The following is an 8,434-nucleotide window of genomic DNA, read 5'->3' as shown; positions in this document are numbered from 1 at the left end:
CCCCAGTTTTACTGAGAAATAATTGACATACATCACTGAATAAGTTTAAAGGAGAGATGTTCTTAAAATAGCTTCCTCAGAGCTATACATCACTATTCTTTGCATTGTTCAGGGTACTAGCATTGTTTCACATTCTTTTTAACTGTAGGGAAACCCAAAAGTTACATAAATAAAGGAAAAAGGATTTTATGTCTCAGCTGGGAGTTAGTAATATTTACTTAATTGTAATATAAACTGAATATTGTGATAAACAAAAATTTTGAGGTAACTACATTTGGAAGATGAGATTAGATGAAGGGAGGACAGAGAAGGATGAAAGTAAAAACAACTAAATACATAATCCCTCATCTACAATAGAAAATAGATTTAAATCTAAAACTAAAAAATCAACAAAGAACATAAGCATGTTATTTAGTAATAAGGTAAAATATACAAAAACAAGGTGTTAAATGAATTGAAGATGGATGCACCTGAGGAGCAGAAATGGCTGCTTTTGGATGCTTCTTTGTTGTTTGTTAGTAACCTGTGATATAAAACATATGTGTGTTTTGCACCAGTATCAGCATATCAATAGTGATGCTATGGGCTAGAAATGCCTCAGGGCATTCACTCAGGCCCACAGTGAGTCCCACACACAGACATTTCCCCTTTCAGAACCACTGCTGTGGCTGGATCAGCCCTTGTGGTTCTTATTATGATTGCAAGATGCCTTCAGCAATAAACATCAGGAAACTTTGAAAAAAACAACAAGGTTTATTACTCACAGGTCCTGGAGAGTACACAGCACACCTGGGGCTACACAGTGAAGTCACTGATAGAGAAATTTCTCTATTACTTTTGTAACTTTTCTGTAAGTTTGAAATTATTTCAAAATAAAAAGTTTGAAAACAAAAATGCCTTGCAAAAATGTTAAAAGAAGTTCTTTAGAAGATTTGGTGGCTGGCGAGAAACTGCTTCCTGGTTCAGAGCCAGCCTGTCTTCTCACTTCCACATGGTAAAAGAGGCAAGGGAGCTCTCTGGGTTCTCTTTTATAAGGGAACTAGTCCCATTCATGAGGTCTTCACCTTCATGGCATTATCATCACACAAAAGTGCCATCTCCAAATACCATAAGTTTTCAACATATGAATTTGGAGGGACACAAATATTAAATCTACAGCAAAATGGTGTAGTGTTATTTGAAAATGGACTAAGATTAGTTGTCAACGTATACTGCAAACTCTGGGAAACCAGTAAAAAATGTTTAAAAAAAAAAGTATAAATGATATGCTAAGAAAGGAGAGAAAATTAAATCAAATAAAATGATCAATTAAAACTAAAAGGCAGAAAAAGAGTAGAAGACAAAAATAGGAACAAAGAACAAAGGCAACAAATAGAAAACTGCAACAAATATGGTAAATATTAATCCAAATATATCAACAATTACTTTGCAGCTCAATAGTTAAATGCACCAATTCAAAGACAAGTGATTGTCACAGTGAAAACCCAACTATCTAAACTTACCTACAAGAAACCCACTTTAAATATAAAGACTCACATAGATTGAAAGTAAGTGGATGGAGAAAAATATATCATGCTAACACTAGTCAAAAGAAAGCAGGAGGAGTTATACTAATTTGCAACAAAGCAGACTTCAAAGTAAGGGAAGTTATCAGGGATAAAGAAAGGCATTACATAATGATAAAAGGGTCAATACCCCAAAAAGACATAACAATTTTTAATGTGTATACACCTAACAACAGAGCACAAATTAGGTGAGACAAAAACTGACAGAACAGCAAGGAGAAATAGACGAATCCACTATCATAGTTGGAGACTTCAAACACTCTCTTAGAAATGAACATATACAGCAGGAAGAAGTCAGTAAGGACAAACCTGAACTTAATTGTAATTTTAAAATATATATATTTATATATATATCCCCGCAAACAAAAGTCCAGGACCAGATGGCTTCACTGGGGAATTCTACCAAACATACGAAGAAGAACTTATACCAATCCTTCTCAAACTCTTCCAAAAGACTGGATATGAGGGAATACTAACTAAGTCATTCTATGAAGCCACCATTACCCTAATACCAAAACCAGACAAAGACACTACCAAAAAGGAAGATAACAGGCCAATATCTTTGATGAATATAGATGCAAAAATCCTCAACAAAATATTAGCAAACTGAATCCAACAACACATAAAAAAGATCACACATCATGACCAAGTTAGATTCATCCTAGGGTCACAAGGATGGTTCAACATATGCAAATCAATCAGTATGATACACCACACAAACAAAAGAAGAGACAAAAACCACATGGTCATCTCAACAGACGCAGAAGAAGCATTTAACAAAATTCAACATCCATTCATGATAAAAACTCTTACCAAAGTGGGTGTAGTGGGAACATATCTCAACATAGTAAAAACTATTTATGAAAAGCCCACAGCCAACCTAACAATCAATGGTGAAAAGCTGAAGGCCTTCCCACTTCTATTCAACATAGTACTGGAAGTCCTAGCCACAGCAATCAGACAAGAAAAAGAAATAAAAGGTATCCAAATTGGAAGAGAAGAGGTAACATTATCATTATATGCAAATGATATGATACTAATATATAGAAAACCCTAAAGACTCCACATAAAAACTACTAGAACTGATAAACAAATTCAGCAAGGTAGCAGGATACAAGATTAACATACAAAAATTGGTTGCATTTCTTTACAATGAAATATCAGAAAGAGGAAGTAAAAAAAAATCCCTTTTTAAATGGTATCAAAAAATAAAATACTGGGCTTCCCTGGTGGCTCAGTGGTTGAGAGTCCGCCTGCTGATGCAGGGGACACGGGTTCGTGCCCCGGTCCGGGAGGATCCCACATGCTCTTGGAAGAATTAATATTGTTAAAATGGCCATACTACCCAAAGCAATATACAGATTTAATGTCATCCCTATCAAATTACCCATGACATTTTTCACAGAACTACAACAAATAATCCTAAAATTTATATGGAACCATAAAAGAACCAGAATTGACAAAGCAATCCTAAGGAAAAAGAACAAACCAAGAGGCATACCTTTCCCAGACTTCAGACAATACTACAATTAGCTACAGTAGTCAAAACAGCATGGTATTGTCAGAAAACAAGACATATGGATCAATGAAATAGAATAGAGAGCCCAGAAATAAACCCATACACCTACGGTCAATTAATCTTGACAATTAACAAAGGAGGCACGAATATACAATGGAGAAAAGACAGTCTCTTCAGCAACTGGTGTTGGGAAAGCTGGACAGCCTCATGTAAATCAATGAAATTAGAACACTCCCTCACACCATATATAAAAATAAACTCAAAATGGTTTGAAGACTTAAATATAAGTCATAACACCATAAAATTCCTACAAGAGAACACAGCAAAACATTCTCTGACATAAATCATACCAATGTTTTCTTAGATCAGTCTACCAAGGCAATAGAAATAAAAGCAAAAATAAACAAATGGGACCTAATAAAACAAGCTTTTGCACATCAAAGGAAACAGTAAACAAAATGAAAAGACAACCTATAGACTTGGAGAAAATATTTGCAAGTCAAGCAAACAAGGGGTTAATCTCCAAAATATACAAACAGCTCATTCAACTCAATAATAACAACAAAATCCAATCAAAAAATGGGCAGAAGACCTAAATAGACATTTCTTCAAAGAAGACATACAGATGGCCAATAGGCACATGAAAAAATGTTCAACATCGCTAATTATTAGAGAAATACAAATCAAAACAACAATGAGGTATCACCTAATACTGGTCAGAATGTCCATCAGTAAAAAGTCTACAAATAATAAATGCTGGAGAGAGTGTGGAGAAAAGGGAACCCTCCTACACTGTTGGTGCGAATGTAAATTGGTGCAGCCACTATGGAGGTTCCCCAAAAAACTAAAAATAGAGTTGCTATATGATCCAGCAATCCCATTCTGTAGCATATATCCAGACAAAACTCTAATTCAAAAAAATACATGCACCCCAATGTTCATAGCAGCACTACTTACTTACAAGAGCCAAGACATGGGAACAACCTAAATGTCCATCAGCAGATGAATGGATAAAGATGTGGTGTACATATACAATGAAAAATCACTCAGCCATAAAAAATAATGAAATAATGCCATTTGCAGCTACATGGATGGACCTAGAGATTATCATACCAAGTGAAGTAAGTCAGAAAAAGACAATAGCATAGGATATCACATATATGGAATCTAAAATATGACACAAATGAACTTATCTGTGAAACAGAAACAGACTCAGACACAGAGAACAGACTTGGGGTTGCTAAGGGGGAGGGTGAGTAGGGGAGGGATGGATTGGGGGTTTGGGACTAGCAGATGCAAACCATTATATACAGAATGCATAAACAACAGGTCTATTGTACAGCACTGGGAACTATATTCAATATCCTGTAATAAACCACAATGGAAAAGAAAAAAATAAAATAATTAAGTAAATAAAATCATTTGAACTTTCCCCTCAGGAAACTAGGAAAAAAAGGGGGGGCAAGTTAAATCAAAAGTGAGCAAAAGAAAAGAAACAATAAGAATTAGCGAAATCCAATGTTCATTGCAGCACTATTTACAATAGCCAGGACATGGAAGCAAGCTAAGTGTCCATTGACAGATGAATGGATAAAGAAGATGTGGCGCATATATACAATGGAATATTACTCAGCCATAAAAAGAAACGAAATTGAGTTATTTGTAGTGAGGTGAATAGACATAGAGTCTGTCATACAGAGTGAAGCAAGTAAGAAAGAGAAAAACAAATACCATATGCTAATACATATATATGGAATCTAGAAAAAAAAAATGGTTCTGATGAACCTAGGGGCAGGACAGGAATAAAGACACAGACGTAGAGAATGGACTTGAGGACACGGGGAGGGGGAAGGGTAAGCTGGGACAAAGTAAGAGAGTAGCACTGACATATATACACTACCAAATGTAAAATAGCTAGTGGGAAGCAGCTGCATGGCACAGGGAGATCAGCTCGGTGCTTTGCAACCACCTAGAGGGGTGGAATAAGGAGGGTGGGAGGGAGACGTAAGAGGGAGGGGATATGGGGATATACATATGTATATAGCTGATTCACTTTGTTATACAGCAGAAACTAACACAACACTGTAAGCAATTATACTCCAATAAAGATATTAAAAAAAAAGAATTCGAGAAATCAATGAAATTGAAAATAGTAAATCAATAGAGAAAAATCAACAAAACCAAAAGCTAGTTCTTTGAAAAGATCAAAAAATTCATATGACTCTAGCCAGGCTAACTAAGAAAAAAAGAGAGAAGTTACAAATTACTAATATCAGAAATGACAGAGAGGACATCACTACAGATGCCATGGACATACAAAGGATAATAAAGGAATACTTTGAACAACTCTATGCCCACAAATTTGATAACCTAGAAGAAATGGACCAACTTCTGTAACACATAATCTGCCAAAACTCACACAAAAAGAAACAGACAATGTTTAGGCCTATATCTATTAAAGAAATTGAATCAATATGGGTAACCTTCCAAAACAGAAAGCACCAAGCCCAGATGGGTTCACTGGTGAATTCTATCAAACTTTTAAGGAAGAAATTATGCCAATTCTCTACAATCTCCTTCAGAAGATAGAAGCAGAGGGAGTACTTCCTAACTCATTCTCTTAGGTCAGCATTACCATAACACCAAAACCAGTTGACAACATTACAAGGAAAGAAACTACAGACCAATATCTCTCATTAACACAGATGCAAAAATCCTCAACAAAATATTAGCAAATTGAATTAAAAAATTATATAAAAAGAATTATACACCATGACCAAGTGAGATTCAATACTCAAAATTTAATTAATGTAATTCATCACATCAACAGGATAATCATGTCAATAGTTGCAGAGAAAGTATCTGACAAAATCCAATACCCACTGATGATAAAAACCCTCAATAAACTAGCAGTAGAGGGGATCTTTCTTAACTTGATAAAGAATATCTAAAAAAAAAACCTACAGGGACTTCCCTGGTGGTCCAGCGGTTAAGACTCTGCACTCCCAATGCAGGGGGTGTAGGTTTGATCCCTGGTTAGGGAACTAAGATCCCGCATGCTGCATGGCATGGCCAAAAAAACCTACAGCTAACATCATACTTAATGGTGAGAAACTAGAAGCATTTCCACTAATATCAGAAACAAGGCAAGTGTGTCCCCTCCCATAATGCCTTTTCAACATCATACTGGAAGTACTAGCTACTACAATAAAACAAGAAAAGAAAAGAAAACATGTACAGGTTTGGAAGGAAGACATAACTGTCTTTGGTCACAGATTATTCTATCACCTATGTAGGAAACCAAACGACAACAAAAAACCTCCCTGGAACTAATAAGTGATTATAGCAAGGTTGCAGGATATATGGTTTATATACAAAAGTCAATTGCTTTCCTATATACCAGCACTGAACAAGTGCAATTTGAAATTTAAAATACAATGCAATTTACAGTAGCATCCCAAAAATGAAACACTTAGGTGTAAATCTAATGAAATATGTACAAGATCTATATGAGGAATACAACAAATCTATGATGAAAGAAATAAAAGAAGAACTAGTTAAATGGAGAGATATTCTGTGATCATGGATAGGAAGACTCAATATTGTCAAGATGTCAGTTTTTCCTAACTTTGATCTACAGATTCAATGCAATCCCAATTGAAATCCCAGCAAGTTATTTTATGGCTATCAACAAGCTGATTCTAAAGTGTATACTGAGAGGCAAAAGACCCAGAATAGCCAGTGCAATATTGAAGGAGAACATAGGTGGAGGACCGATACTACTAAGGGTATTGGGTCATATAAATCTACTGTAATCAAAGCAGTGTGGTATTGGTGAAAGAACAGACAAATAGATCAATGGTAAAGAATAGACAGCCCAGAAATAGATGCACAGAAATACAGTCAATTAATCACTGACAAAGGAGCAAAGGCAATAGAATGAAGCAAAGCTAGTTTTTTCAACAAATGGTGATTAAAAAACTGGTTATCCACAATGCAAAAAAAATGACTCTATACACAGCCTTTACAGCCTTCACAAAAATTAACTCAAAATGGATCACAAACCTAAAAATAAAACTATAAAACTCCTAGAAGATAACACAGGAGAAGAAGATTACCTTGGGTATGACAATGACTTTTTAGATACAACACCAAGACACAATCCATGCAACAAATAATTGATAAGCTGGACTTCTTTAAAATGAAAAACGTTTGCTCTTTGAAAGACATCGTCAAGATAATGAGAGACAAGCCACAGACTGGGAGGATGTTGCAAAAGAAACATTGATAAAAGACTGTTATCTAAAATACAAAGAACTCTTAAAACTCAACTATAAGAAAACAAACAACCCAATTAAAAAACCAAGGCAAAGAGTTCAATCCATATCTCACCAAAGGAGACAGACATACAGATGGCAAATAAACACATGAAAAGATGCCCTACATCATATATCATCAGGGAAATGCAAATTAAAACAAGATGCAACTACACAGCTATTAGAATGGCTAAAATCCAGAACAATGATAACATCAAATGCTGGTGAGGATGTGGAACAGGAATCCTAATTCATTGCTAGTGGGAATGAAAAGTGGTACAGCCACTTTGGAAGACAGTTTAGAAGTTTCTTACAAAACTAAAATATACTCTTACCATGAGATCCAGCAATTGCTTTTCTTGGTATTTACTGCAAGGAGTTGAAAACATGTCCATAGAAAATCCTGCAAGTGGACATTTATAGCAGTTTTACTCATAATTGCCAAAACTTGGAAGCAACTCAGATGTCCTTCAATAGGTAAATGGATAAGTAAACTGTAATATATCCAGACCATGGAACATTATTCAGCGCTAAAAGAAGTGAGCTATCAAGCCATAAAAAGGCATGGAGGAAACTTAAATGCACATTACTAAGTGAAAGAAGCTAATCTTTAAAGGCTACATTCTATATGATTCCAACTAGTCAACATTCTGGAAAATTCAAAACTAGGGAGAAAGTAAAAAGATCAGTGGTTGCTGGGGTGGGGTGAGGGCGGTGAATAGGAGGAGCACAGAGAATTTTTACGGCAGTGAAGATACTATAATGATGGATATATGTCATTATACATTTGTCCAAACCCATAGAATATACAACACCACGAATGAATCCTAAGGTGAACTATGGACTTTGCATGATTATGATGAGTCAAGTAGGTTCATCCTTACTAAAAATGTACCTTTCTGGTGAGTGATGTTGATAATGGGGGAAGCTATGCATGTTTGAGAGGAGGGAGTATATGGGAACTCTCAGTACCTTCCATTTAGTTTTCCTGTGAACCTATAACCGCTCTAAAAAAATTCTTTTTTTTTAAAGTC

The sequence above is a fragment of the Mesoplodon mirus genome (assembly GCF_964341445.2).
Source record: "Mesoplodon mirus genome assembly, chromosome: 2".
Taxonomy (NCBI): Eukaryota; Metazoa; Chordata; class Mammalia; order Artiodactyla; family Ziphiidae; genus Mesoplodon; species Mesoplodon mirus.
This window is presented reverse-complemented; position numbering follows the sequence as displayed.